Source organism: Ambystoma mexicanum, chromosome 1p, assembly GCF_040938575.1.
Source record: "Ambystoma mexicanum isolate Mex_15411 chromosome 1p, UKY_AmexF1_1, whole genome shotgun sequence".
NCBI lineage: Eukaryota > Metazoa > Chordata > Amphibia > Caudata > Ambystomatidae > Ambystoma > Ambystoma mexicanum.
In genome coordinates this window covers 1,204,681,731-1,204,696,455 of record NC_090921.1, presented here as the reverse complement: position 1 = coordinate 1,204,696,455, position 14,725 = coordinate 1,204,681,731, and the positions used below count along the sequence as shown (strand labels likewise).

Below are 14,725 nucleotides of genomic sequence, written 5' to 3'. Positions count from 1 at the left end.
TATTATTGACCTACTCGGTCTTGTCCCTGCTTATTTGACAAAGCCCACCACACCTTGAGGAGAGACCTTTGCAATGCGATGAACCCACCTGACTTTCCTTGCTTACTTGATGAAGCCCTCCGCAACATGACCCTTGGTCGCCTGCCACTGCATTTTTACTTACCTGAGACCCTTGGTCGACTGCCACTGCATTCTGTTACTTACCAGAGACCCTTGGTCGCCTGCCACTGCACTTTGTTACTTACCTGAGACCCTTCATCGCATGCCACTGCATTTTGTTACTTACCTGAGTCCCTTTCCGACCTTTGGTCGGCTCAGGGAATTCTCCCAGCACTACTTCCCCCTCTGACACAGCCCTCTGTTAGCTATTGTAGGCCCTAAAACTGCCCAATGCCTAATGTCAGCTACTACGAACCTGCCTGCTTGAAATAACTAACCGCTAGATTGTGCGCCCATGGAAACAGCCCTATTGCCAGACACTGAGCTGCACTCTTAACTTAGTACACTTGGTACTAACCCATGCCCCTTGCCTAACCTGCACTAAACTACCTTGCTCTCCACTACTACCCACTGTGTCCCACCATGGACAGAAACAACAGACTTCGAGCTAGACTAACCCGCCTTTATGAGCCCATATGTCATAGCAACACAGCCTTTAAACCCATCATAAACTTACCTCACGGTCCAGCAAGCCATATCCCAACCTAACTATACCCTGCAACAATACTACTCAGCCCAAACTCATTCCAATAAAAATCCGAAGCACACCCTCATCACGCTCGACTGCATTATAAAATCGCTGATTCATATCCCAAACGCATCATGTTGAATTTAGATGTTACTATAATCGCTCTGTACCCTACTGCCCTATGACCGTCTGACTTGCAGACCTACTGCCCTTAGAATTGCTGATCTGTTGCCCAAACGGTGTATTCTCGTACCTTGATGCTATCATAATTGCTATGTGCCTAACTGTCTCGTGAGTTGATGACTTGCAGCCTAATTGCCTGTAGAATTGCTGATCTACCACCCAACTGCAATACTTCTATTTTAGATGCCGCCATAATTGTACTGTGCCCAACCATGCATGCATTTTAGCCACGTTTAGGACTCTCAACCCTAAGTGCCATGTTGCAGTATATATGCATTTTTAGCTATGATTAGGGCTCTCAATCCTAGGTGCCATGCTGTAGTATGTATGTATTTTTAGCCATGATTAGGACTCTCAATCCTAGGTGCCATGTTGTAGTACGTACGTATGCATTTTTAGCTATGATTAGGACTCTCAATCCTAGGTGCCATGTTGTAGTATGTATGCATTGTTAGCCTTGATTAGGACTCTTAAATTTAGGCGCCCTGTCGCAGCATGTATGCATGGTAGCCACGATTAAGACTCTCTAAGCCAGATGCCCTGTTGTAGCATGTCTGCCCTATAGACACTAACAGGATTACCCAATCTAGCAGCCTCCGCGATAGTACATCTGCACTCCAGTCCCTACCGGGCCTGCCCAATCCAGGCGCCACCCTGCCACTTAGCCACTTTCACAACATGCGCGCTACTAAGACATGCTCCACTCACACACTCGGTTCCCTAGCCTGGACTCTTCTAACTATCACCATAACAATGGCCCTCACCAACTCTATACCTTGCAACATGCAAGACAGAAACCTGCGACTTAGAGCCAGGCTGCCACGACTCTATGACATCAAAAATAAAAGTACCAGCCCACCGGTACCTACACGTACCTCTATTACCACTTATCCTAACTTCCTAGACTCAGCGACGATAAATCGCACGGAACCACATGGTGACCCAAACTACAAACAAAGGAGACCCAACCACCCTAATCCCAGAGCTGCTATATACACCACTACAACTCCTACATTATTAGGAGCCCTTATCAATGCTAGGTCCCTTATAGCACACAAATCTGAAATAGCTGATATACTGGCTATGGACAACTTAGATATCCTTGCTGTTTCTGAAAACTGGCTCCATGATGCAGCCGGCCCTGCCCTCATGAATGCCATACCAGACAATTACAACATCCTAAGAGTTGACCGACCTAACACTAGAGGAGGCGGTCTGGCCATCATAACCAAAACGCAGCTACCTGCTAGACTCACCCCACATCCTGTAATCACATTGTGCAAACTTCTATCAGCTAAAATACCGATCTCAAACAATAGCACACTAACGATACTTTTAGTGTACAGACCACCAGGCCCACTAAGCAACTTTGAGGAAGACCTATCCAGCCTCCTCACCAACAGCATTAAAGACTCCACCCAGCTCCTTTTATTAGGTGACTTTAACCTGGGCTTTAATGACGCTGAAGACAAGCACAATCGATCCAATCCATTCTAGTCAATCATAACATTACCCAAAATGTCCTAGCTCCTACACACACAAAAGGACGCACATTAGACTGGATAGGCAACCATAACTGCAACATCACTATCTCTAGTATTCTACCTCAAATATGGACGGACCACTATCTTATATGCTTCAGAGCCAGCATTGAGTCTCCCAAACCTAACAAGAATAAAATAGCACCCCCCATGCCAACGAGAAGCAAAAAAGAAATCACAGCTGATAAACTACTCCCACTTCTCCTACTAGCTCTCACAGCTAGCTCCAATGAATCTAACCCTAGCGAGCTAGTTGAGTCATTCAACAACTCCATGGCCAAAACTCTAGACTTGATTGTCCCCATCAAACTCCATAAAAGTAAACGTGAAACTCATCTTAATTCCTGGTTCAGCCCCCATCTCAAACAAAATGCGCATCCAAAAACGCAAACTCCAAGCCACCTGGAGGCATACTCTTTCTGCTGATAACAAAACCACACTTGCCAACTTTGCCAATAAATACAAGAAGGAAATAATTCAAACCAAAAAAGACTCATTCATTGATAGAATCAGTAAAGCCAACTCGAACTCCAAAGAGCTCTTCACCATTCTCCGTGAATTGGAAAACCCAATTGCCCCTACAGACAATGTCCCCAAGGAAAAATCTTGGTGCACCAGCATCCAAAATGCCCTAGCAAATAAAATCACAACCCTTCAATCTAAAATTGCTAAGAAAAAAGCCTCCTTGAGCCCTAGCGGAACTCACACCACCCCCCCTGAAAGAGATACCCAGCACATCCACCCAAAGCAACTTTAAACCCTTCAGGTTTACTAATATTTCCATACGGGAAACAGAAAAGGTCATTCTATCCCTTAAACCATCAAACTGCCAAGGCGACAGCTGCCCTGCGCAAATCATCAAGGATGCAGCCAGAGATTTAGCACCCTTCATCTCAAAACTCATCAACGCCTCCTTCAACACAAGTACTATACCTACTAACCTCAAAGAATCTTGGGTACTGCCCCTACTCAAAAAACAGACACTTGACCCAGCAATCCCCACGAACTACAGACCCATTACTATGGTCCCATTTCTCCTTAAAATCATCGATAGAGTAGCCTACCTCCTAATCCAAAACTATTTAGAGTCACACCAACTATTAGGTTCACGGCAATCTGGCTTCAGACCACTGCACGGTACTGAAACGGCCCTTATCGACCTCAAGACACAAATTGACGAGTTGAAGGATAAAGGTAGTACAGCTATGCTCCTCCTCCTTGACCTATCAGCGGCCTTTGACCTGGTGGATCATGCAGTATTATGCAATCACTTAGCGTCTGCCGCCCATTTCTCAAGTGATGCTATAGCATGGGCACAATCCTTCCTAGCTAACCGTACGATGAGAGTGTTCTCCCCCGTAGCGGCAGCGGACCCAATCCAGATCACTTGTGGTGTCCCACAAGGCTCATGTGTCTCCCCGACAATGTATAATATCTTTACTAAGCCTCTCTTCGACAAACTTGACAGGTTAGGGGTAACCTATACTAATTACGCGGACGATACACAGATTCTCATACCACTTTCAGGCAACTTTGTCGAAGACACAGCGCTAGTAAACAAAATTTACCTCCTCATTCAGGCGTGGATGGCCTCCCACGGCCTCTGTCTAAATGACGATAAAACTGAGATACTGATCTTGGGTTCCGACTCCAACCTAAAAAAACTGAGTCCCAACTATCGCAATTTCAACATAGATGGTAACACAATCAAGGTGGCTACTGAGATAAAAACTCTAGGCTTTTACTTCGATTCCACTATATCTCTTAAAAAACAAGTTAACACCCTGGCATCCTCCACAGCGTACACCTTTAAATTAATCAGGACCTGTAGACCCTACCTCTCTAAAACTAACTGCATCATGCTAGCCAACGCATTAGTAATGTCCAAATTGGATTATTGCAATGCCCTCTATGCAGGAGCCAATAAAACCATTATAAATAAAATGCAAATCCTTCAAAATAATGCTCTTAGAGCAGCCCTTGACATACCCCGCAGAGCACATATCTCCAACATCAGGAAAGACCATCATTGGCTTAAAATCAGTGACAGAGTCCTGCTCAAGACACTATCGCTCACCCACAAAGGGCTCAACAACACAGCCCCCCCTTACATCTCGGCCAGACTGACCAGAAAATCATCTAGCCACCACACCAGGGCCACCAACCACTTCTTGCTCGAAAATCCCAGATTTAGACGTTCCAAAGCGGGCGGTGCAAGCTTCCCTGTCAGAGCGGCCCAGGTCTGGAACGCATTCCCCATTGAGCTGAGAGCTAACTTACCCTACTCTAACTTCAGAAGTAAGGTAAAAAACTGGCTCTGGTCCAACGACAAATAATTTTCATGGTACCTAACGGCCATGATACTTCTGCAACCCAGTCTAAGACGATTCTGTTCTCACCCTTTTTACCTTTGAACACAATCTCAATACTGTAACATGTTAGTTTCTCATTCCAACCTCCTGTATTGACATGTATGTATTGTATTCCTATGTCTTTTATACTCTGAATGCAACCTAAGCTTAAGTAACCTTGTACCTGCTGCGCCCGGCTACCCCTGGGTTTTGTGCGCATTATCAAATAATAAACATAAACATAAACATATAACCATACTATCTAGTGCATTGATCAATGCCAGGTCCATAGTGGCCCACGCCACTGAAATAGCAGACACTCTATCATTTGATAACCTTGACCTTTTGGCAGTCACTGAATCATAGCTGCATGAAGCTGCAGGTCCAGCACTCTCCCTAGCTATCCCTGAAAAGGACCAATTACTTAGAATGGATAGACCCAACGGCAAAGGAGGGGGTTTAGCTATCATAGCTAAAACCAACCTTGCTATTAGACTACAAGCCTCATCTCCTCTCAAATCATGCGAACTTCTCATACCCAAACTGCCCATCTCTAACTGCCACACACTAATCATCTACCTAATACACAGGCCACCTGGCCCCATTGGGACTTTCGAAGAGGATCTATCCAGTCTCCTAGCTAATAACACCAAAGACTCGTCACAAATCCTACTATTAAGCAACCTCAACCTAGGATTTAACGATCCAGATTACAAACCAGCTCAATAAATAGCCACTATGCTAGCTGATGACGGCCTAAACCAAAAAGTTGTCACCCCAACTCACAACAAAGGAAGGACCTTGTGTTGGTTTGCTACCCTGAATTGTGATACCGATATCACCAAAATTACCCCTCAACACTGGACAGACCACTACCTCATCAACTTTATCTTAACTTTGAATATACAAACCACCAAAGAGAAAATAATGGCACCCCCCTACCCACTAGAGCCAAAAAAAACTTAACTCCAGACAATCTCCTACCATTGCTACTACCTACTATCAATGATCTTCCAAACAAACAGCATCCTGAGCTCCTAATAGAAAACTACAATAATGCTATGAAAATAGCATTAGACACCATTGCTCCCATAAAACTTCAAAAAAGTAAACAAGCTCACCTAAACGCATTGTTCACCCCACATCTAAAAGAATTAAGAATGCAAAAAAGAATACTAGAGTCTAAATGGCGCCATACCCCATCTGAAGATAATAAACTGCAACTTAGACTTTTCGGCAATAAATACAAAAAAGAGATCCTACTTACAAAAAAAATCTCTTTAATGAAAGAATTTGTAACGCAAGCTCCAACACTAGAGAATTATTTACCATTCTAAGGGAGGTGGAATCCCCCATACCACCACCCAACAACATTGCCAAAGACAAACAATGGTGTACCAGCATCCAAAATGCCCTAGCAAATAAAATTAAGTTACTCCAAACCAAAATTGCCTTAAAAAAGACTCCCTAACTCCCAATGAAACATAACTCATCACCATCCCTATGACTACCAACTCACCCGGCCCCAAACCCTTCAAATTCAAAAAAATATCCATCCTGGAAACTGAAAAGATCATCGCCTCCCTCAAACAATCCAATTGTAAGGGAGACACCTGCCCAGCCCAGTTAATTAAGGATGCCGCAAGAGATCTAGCCCCATTCATAACCAAACTGATCAATGCCTTCTTCTCCTCCAACACCATCCCAAGTAACCTAAAAGAGTCCTGGGTCTTACCCCTCCTCAAAAAGCAAACCATAGACCCCGCAATTCCCACTAACTATAGACCCATCACCACTGTACCATTTCTCCTCAAGATAATAGACAGAGTAGCATACCTGCAAATCCAGCACTACCTTGAAACTAACCAACTCTGAGGCACCCGCCAATCAGGATCCAGACCGCAGCACGGCACAGAAACGGCCTTAATTGATCTTAAAGTACAGATTGACGAACTCAATGACAAGGGAAACACCGCCATGCTACTCCTCCTTGATCTGTCTGCAGCCTTTGATGTGGTGGATCACGCAGCAGTGCTGTGCAAACACCTGGCATTGGCTGCCCACTTTTCAAATGAGGCTATAGCCTGGATCCAATCATTTTTGGACAACCGCACAATGAGAGTTTTCTCAACAGTGGCATCAGCAGACCCTGTCAAAATAACTTGCGGTGTACCCCAAGGTTCTTGCGTCTCGCCAACTCTATACAATATCTTTACCAAGCCGTTATTTGACAAATTGGACAGACTGGGTGTCACCTACACAAATTACGCAGACGACACCCACATCCTCATTCTCCTTTCGGGCAATTTTGACACAGATACGGCCTGGTAAACAAAATATATCTCATCATTCAGGCATGGATGGCCATGCATGGACTATGTCTGAATGATGATAAAACTGAAATCCTACTTCTCGGATCCACTGCCAACTTAAAAAAAACTCAGCCCCGACTACTCAGCATTTAACATTGATGGCAATATAATCATAGTTTCCAAAACAGTAAAAACACTAGGTTTTCACCTTGACTCATCCCTAACACTAAAGAAACAAGTTAACTCCCTTGCATCCTCTACAGCTTACACCTGTAAAATCATTAGGGCAAGTAGAGCTTTCCTCGCCCAAGCCAGCTGTATCATTGCCAATGCCCTAATACTCTCCAAACTTGACTATTGCAATACTCTGTATTTGGGAGCTAACAAATACATCATTGACAAAATTCAAACATTACAAAATAATGCCCTCAGAACTGCCCTCAATTTACCCTCTAAAGAACACCTCTCTAACACTAGAAGAAAACACAAATGGCTCAAAATCTGCGACAGAATATCACTTAAGACAGCATCACTTACCTACAAATGTCTTACCAATGCAGCCCCCCCTTACCTGGTAGCAAGAATTGTGAGAAAAACATCCACTCGCCCCACCAGATCGGCGAACTCCTACTGCCTTCAGATACAGGGACGTCATTTCACCAAAATGCCAGGGGTATCGGAAGTGACATCGCATGACCCTTGACCCCCTGGTGACATCACAGGAAGGGATGTTATTTGACCCCACCCCAAAGTGATATTGCGGGATGCGGTGGAATGCGATCTTTCACCCGTTGACAAAACAGGAAGTGCTATCACATAGCATTATACACTACAAAAAATATGGTTACGAGATCACTATAATGTGATGTACATTTCATACAAGAATGGATCGCCATATGTATCATTAAGATCAGTGTGTATAGGTCCATATTACCAAATTACTGTGAATGCAAGCAGACGTCCGTAACCAAATGATAATGATGTGTTATTATATAGCACTTACGCTTAAGCACTTTATATAGAAAAAATATACACCCAAAATCACCCAACCTGTGTTGGTACTCATTTATCGACCTCAGAAGGATGAAAGGCTGAGTTGAGGCATTTAAGAACAGACTAAATCAGTGACTCACCCCCTGAAGTGTGCCTGAAATAAACCTTTAATGAGTCTAGGAATTATGGTATAGAATTCCAGAAAGACACATTATTTGGTATTCCTAATTTTTCTTTATTTAGGGTCAGTGCTGAAAGTGTTAGACTTGTGGCACTCCTTTTCTTATTTTTCTTCTTTTTTTTAAGGGGCTTTAACAAGAAAGCCAGCCACTCCAGAAGTAAAGAGCCACATGGTGCTGGCCACAGCCCAGGAGCTTGCATTACAAAAAAAAAAAAAATCTTTTTTTTTCTAGAGGTCGCAAGGGTGACCACAGAGGTCGCAAAGGAGACCTCAGAGGCACAGTTGTGACCTCTGGCGACCCCTAAATGACGTCCCTGTTCAGATACCTAAATTTAGACTAAAAAGAACAGGCAGCAGTAGCTTCCCAGTTAAGGCGGCCAAATACTGGAATGCACTCCCACTTCACATCAGAACAGACCAGTCCTACTACAGCTTTAGATGGAATATACTTGCATGGCTACATTCCAACGACCCCCAAGATTAACCACGGGCTAACCCATTTTCACTAACCTGACTGTACATATGTATATTCTTTAACTGATGTATTGTGATGTCAAGTATACGTTTATACTCGACACGGGCATGTAATTGATGTAATGTTTATGTTTATACTGTGCCCTGTAACTAAGTTATTAAGGAATCTTGTTTTCCTGTTCTCTGTAGCGCCCTGTTACCTTTGGGTTTGGCGCGCAATAAAAAATCAATAAACAAACAAACATGAGGCGCGGCTTCCTTCAATGTAATGGACCTTGCCTGATTTGTCCCTGTCTAGTTGATGAAGCCCCTTGTACCATGAGGCACAGCTTTTGCAATGTGATAAACCCACTTGACTTTCCCTGTTGTATTTGTTGAAGCCCCCTGTAACATGAGGTGCAGTTTCTTGCAATATGATGAACCCACCTGACTTTTCCCTTGTTACTTGATGAAGCCCCCCGCAACATGAGGTGCAGCTTCTGGCAATGTGATGGGCCTTACCTAATTTGTCCCTGTCTAGTTGATGAAGCCTCTTGTACCATGAGGCGCGGCTTCTGGCAATGTGATGGACCTTACCTAATTTGTCCCTGTCTAGTTGATGAAGCCCCTTGTACCATGAGGCGCAGCTTCTGGCAATGTGATGGACCTTACCTAATTTGTCCCTGTCTAGTTGATGAAGCCCCCTATATCATGAGGAGCAACTTTTACAATGATTCAACCTAATACCTGCCACTTAACTTGATTTTCCACTGCAATATCAGGATGTATCCCATGTGACTAACGCTTCAATCTCTTGTTAACCTCCCTGTAAACATGCTGTACCTACCTGATTTGTACCTAAATGACTACCCAAATAACACAATCGGGTACTGCCTGTAAACCATTACCTGTGCAAACAACCATTGTAACCAATCCACTTAAGCAAAAGCACCCTAGTTGCCTCTGGGTTTTGGGCACTATATAAATGACAAAATAAATAAATAAATAAATAAGCATTAACGGCCTAAATTGAGAGTCATAGTGAAAGCATACATACTATATTAGCATTTGCAGGAACAACAGCAGCAGTGTCCTAAACCAGTTCAGATGAAACAGCAACGCTCCACATATACAGGAATGATGAGAGGAGCAGAGGGTCAAGCTAGCAAGGATGGCTAAGTACTACAAAAAAGTAAACAGAGGTGCGGTGCTGTCTTGCAAATGGTCACGTAAAAAGGTAATGGTAACTACATAATTATTCTATCCATCATACTCAGGCATTATAAGGAACACAGTACTTAAAAACTGGACAGTCCTGCTAAATATGGGATGGCCCGCCACCCTAAGCACAGTCCCAACACAGATGGATGAGAAACGATATGTGCCACTCTGGCTGTTTCATCTTCTGTGCGGTGACTCTTAGAGTCAGAGAAGGTCCGACATGGTGCGCAGCTTACACTGTGCCAAATACATCAAGAAGGATGATTGAGTATACCCCTCTCAACTCACCCTCATTTGGAATATTTCCCTGTTAGGCTCATTTTCACCCTCATCGCAAGCCCCTAGTCATAGAGTTCAGTATGTAGGAACTCCCAACAAACATTCCCCATCCTTGAAAAAACAGTTTACCCCATTGATTTCAATGGGTTCACTCTCCAAAAAAAACTGTGATCACCCGCCAACAACATCAGGGCAAGAGGCCTCATGATCAGCTGCTTCTCAAACTGAAAGCAATATCATGCATAAATAAGAAGAAAAACTGCAGGCGCTTTTGTGCTTTTTTTGCAAAATGTTTACATTTACTCCTTGAATTGCCCCGTAAACGTTGCTATAATAGAACTATTCGTTTTTGAAGATGTCAAAAACAGCAATCCTTTTTGACAGGCACCCTGCTCTAAATTAAACACTTTTTTTTGATTTAGCATATGGGAGAGAGGACATAAATTCACCACTGTGTATGACCTTTAAATAATGTACTGTTTGTTTGGGGATTCATACAGTAAAGACCAATTGTTTGTTTCTAGATTCACAGTTACCCACATACTGTGCTTGACTGCTTAATAGTGAGGAGTTGCAGGCTGGGTGATGTGGCCAAGTAACATGCAAAGCAGTCACTTGCTCAAATCCTTTGTTATGTATAAATTGATGGCTAAGATTCACACCTCTCTGTCTGGTATCCATGGCGATGGGAGTTCCTCTGCAAAGAAGAAGGTGTGCCGGGCACACAGGTCTAGGACAGGAAGGGGGCAGGGGCACACTGAGTGTAACCCTTGGCTCTCAGGTTAGGCACTTTGCTACTTCAGGAAATACATTTTAAGTCCGTTAATTTACAAGACCACGTTTTTGGGGCAATGGTCTATTTTTTTTTCAAAACGTACACCTAAGCCCCAGGACATTTCCTAATTATTTTGAAGCAGAGACCCTAAAAAGCACATGCTTCAGGGAAACGGCTTTAGGATACTATATATAGAAGCAATGTACATAGAAGGGCCCTCAATAGCCATTTGATTCTTTCTGGTCAGAACAAAAATGCAAAAACTGAAATACTCAAAAGCATTTTTCTATGCATTGTGTCACCAGGAAGGATAATGTTTCAGCGCAAAGTAGAGATACGTTGGTAGTGCAATGTTCATATGTACTCTTAGCGTTAGAATGTAGTGCTGCTGTAAGTATGGAATAGCAGCAGTTGCATAGTGATCTGTATGGCTGAACATTAGAAAAAAACAGGATGCATATCACCAGGATGTCCAGACAAGGCTGTATTTACAACATGGAACAAGGATATGGTAAGACAGCTCAATCGGTCAAGGGCTCGTTTTAGGCATTAATGTACAACCTGAAATCACAGATACGATTCCTGCATGGGTGACACAGACTTTCATCCATTTGCTGTGACTACATTAATTATCTTTAGATCGAATTACAATAACAGCTAATATTACGTAGCATAGAAATACAACACATCAGAATGAAGTGCTATATAAAAATCTGATAGTATTATTATTAGCACAGTACAGAAGTAAAGGTGAAGGATGCACATGAGAAATTTTCTTAGGCAGAGCTGCAGGCACCAAGGAATAAAGTAAATGGTTTGGACAGACTTTAGAACTGCAGTACGCTAGCTGAACTGTCTGTGAATCCCACAGCTCAGTGTTTAGAATCAAACAAATATATGCTTGGACTTTTGAGGGGTGGAATTAGGGAGGTATGCGGTGAGGCAGGAGACTAGTACCAGGGATGTCATGGTGACAGGTAGATATTCGTCAACCTTGGGGAAATGCATTTCAGGCAGTCATCATATCACAACTACATTAGTCCTGTTTTAAGTTTGTTTACCTTTCATGGGACAGCACTTTTCAGAAGGCCTGATATTTTATTTTTGTCATAGTACCTGCATTTCTAATACGGTTTGCTATAAAAGTGTTGTATTGTTGATAGCACTTCTCCATAGCCATGCCATACTTTTCAAGGAACAGTACAAAGACTTCTTATTAGATCCTTTATACTTTTAGGCGGCTTTACCATCATTTTTCAGAAGGGCCAAATTATATTTGATTGGCCAGTACCAAGAAACTGTGGTAAAAGGGTTGGGGAGTGCATCAGTGACAGAGCTGTGTGAATGCTAGCAGTGGAGTAAAGGTTGCAACACAAATAAAGGGATTCCAATTTATTTATTTATTGTGCATTTATTAGGCACTTATACAACCAGCACATTGTGTTTTGAAGTGCTCTGATGGAATGGGAGGGAACATGGGATTGAAACAATATATACAATGGAGGAAAAAGACTAACCTACTGGGCCTTGTGAGTATTCAGAACATGCAAGGGCAGAGAGAAAAGAGTGGGGTGGTAATTGCTGGAATGTGGTGCGCGTGATTGAGCAGCTGATGTAAGTGCCAGGTAGAGTTTAGCTGCAGAAAGTGGGTAAGTGCCGGCCTATACTGGGGTAGGCCAGTAAATGCTGGGGCAAGTGCTGTGTGTAGGCAGAAGATGAGGCAATAGGGTGTGCGAGGACACACAAGGGCCCTGGTCACCAATCGTAGCAACTGTGAAGTTGGCAGAGGAGAGAGGAAGGGGAGGAGGTAGTGAAAAGGAAAGTTTTGAGGAGCTTCCAGAATTTGAGGCGGTCCGGCTCAAGACAAAGAGGAAGGGGCAGGCTGTTCCACAGGAGGATTGTGCTGAAGCAAGGGATCGGCCACCGGCCCACTGTTTAGTGAACTGTTTCACACACTGGGAGTTGGTATCAGAGGAACGCAGCAGTATAGATGGAGAATATTTAGCGATAGCAAGATGCAGATAGCGTGGTCCGCGGCCCCAGACAGCCTTGTGGATGATGCAGAGGGATTTGAATTTAGTTTGTACAGCAACCGGGAGCCAATGAAGAGTTTTCAGGGCAGGAGAGATGCGGTCCCTGGACTTGAGACCAAGGATAAGTCTTGCGCCCTATTCTGGTTTAGCTGGAGGGGTCGTAGAGAGGAAGAAGGTAGACCCAAGAGTAGGCTATTGCATTAGTCAAGCCTAGAGTGAACCAGAGCTCTTGTAAAATTGAGCTTCTGGGAGGAAAGTGAGAAAAGGAAGAATTCCTTTGAGAAGGAAGTGTTGAAAAATGGACTGGTTGTCAATGGATTTGAGGCAGGAAGGAGAGAGGGTTGATGAAGATGACTCCAAGGTTTTTGGCTTCGAAGGAAGGAGAGGGGGGGAGAGCCCATACAGGATATCTAGAGTGAGACGAAGAAAGAGGGAGCAGGGGTCCCAATAGGAAGGATCTCAGTCTTGCTGGCATTGAGGCAGAGATGCTTGGAAGAGCATCAGGACTGGATGGCAGATAGGCAGTCTGCGATGATGAAGGAGCAAGAGTGTCAGCAGGAAGTTTGAAGAAGAGTTGAGTAAACAAATTGTCGAAGTGAAAAAAAAGTCAGTGGCTATTTCATCAATCAATCAATCAATATTTATTGTGAAACAAATGCAAACATTCTTATTAAATATGTATGGTTACTAAAAAGGTTGCACTTGAGGTGCACATCAGAATGGAAGTATTGCAAATATATTTGTATGTGCTCACAATGGGCCTCATTACGAGGTTGGAGGTAGCCTTGCCAGTAAAACCGGCAAGGCTACCCCCAACCTCGCATCCGGGCCCAGCACCCGCGAATGGGCAATTACCGGGTCATGCCCAGTTCGGCGGACCCGGTAATAACGTGCTCCCCGTCCCCCTTCAGCCACATAGGGCTGAATGGGAATGAGGAGCATGGATGCACCAGCGTCGGTCATAACGGTGCCTGTGCATCCACAAGTTGTGCTCGTGGGTGCCTTCCATTCCGCCAGGACAGATCTGACGGAATGGAAGGCACCTGCGAGCACAACTCAGAGTATGGCGGTGCGGTAGCAACGGTGCCGGTGCATTACCGGCACCGTTGTTACCGTACTGCCATACTCATAATGAGGCCCAATATCTCTGAATATTTGCATCAGATGCCCAGGTACGTGTGCCTTTTGCCAGGTATTAATATTGTTTGTCCTATTACTCATACCATTTGCCAGGTGTTGTAGTATATATATTTATTTATTTTAATTTTTATATTGCGCCGCAGACCTCAGGGCGCACAGAAAACAGGGAAAGAAACACAACATGCAAAGTCAAGCCAGGAGAGAGATGAGCAGACAGAGACTTATATAATATTACTCCCATCATTTGACAGATATCTTCATGATATAACCAGATAGCAACATCTGTTTTCTAGTTTTGCTATAAAATCAGATTGATTAAACGATTCCTATGATGTCCGAGAGCGGTGCATCACACACAAATGGTGCATCAATATTAGGGCCCTGCGCCGACTTCCGAGTCATCACAATCCTGCGAGTGGCTAGCACACAGGTGAGGCCTTTCATTGTGTTAGATGTGCTGCCACTCGCCTACATGGCAATAACCCCAATAAAAAGGCCTCTGGGAGCCATGCATGTATGTTTATTCCATCTCTGGTCACCCTATTCGCAATCCCCAACCAATATTCCCTGATCAC

The 14,725-nt window shown here is 43.8% G+C and overlaps 1 protein-coding gene across 1 annotated transcript in view; it reads left to right on the top strand.

The window, feature by feature from the left end:
* Positions 1-14,725, top strand: part of LOC138571862 (putative methyltransferase DDB_G0268948) — a 565,708-nt gene that overhangs the window by 254,643 nt on the left and 296,340 nt on the right. The gene's annotated exons all lie outside the window — the stretch shown is intronic.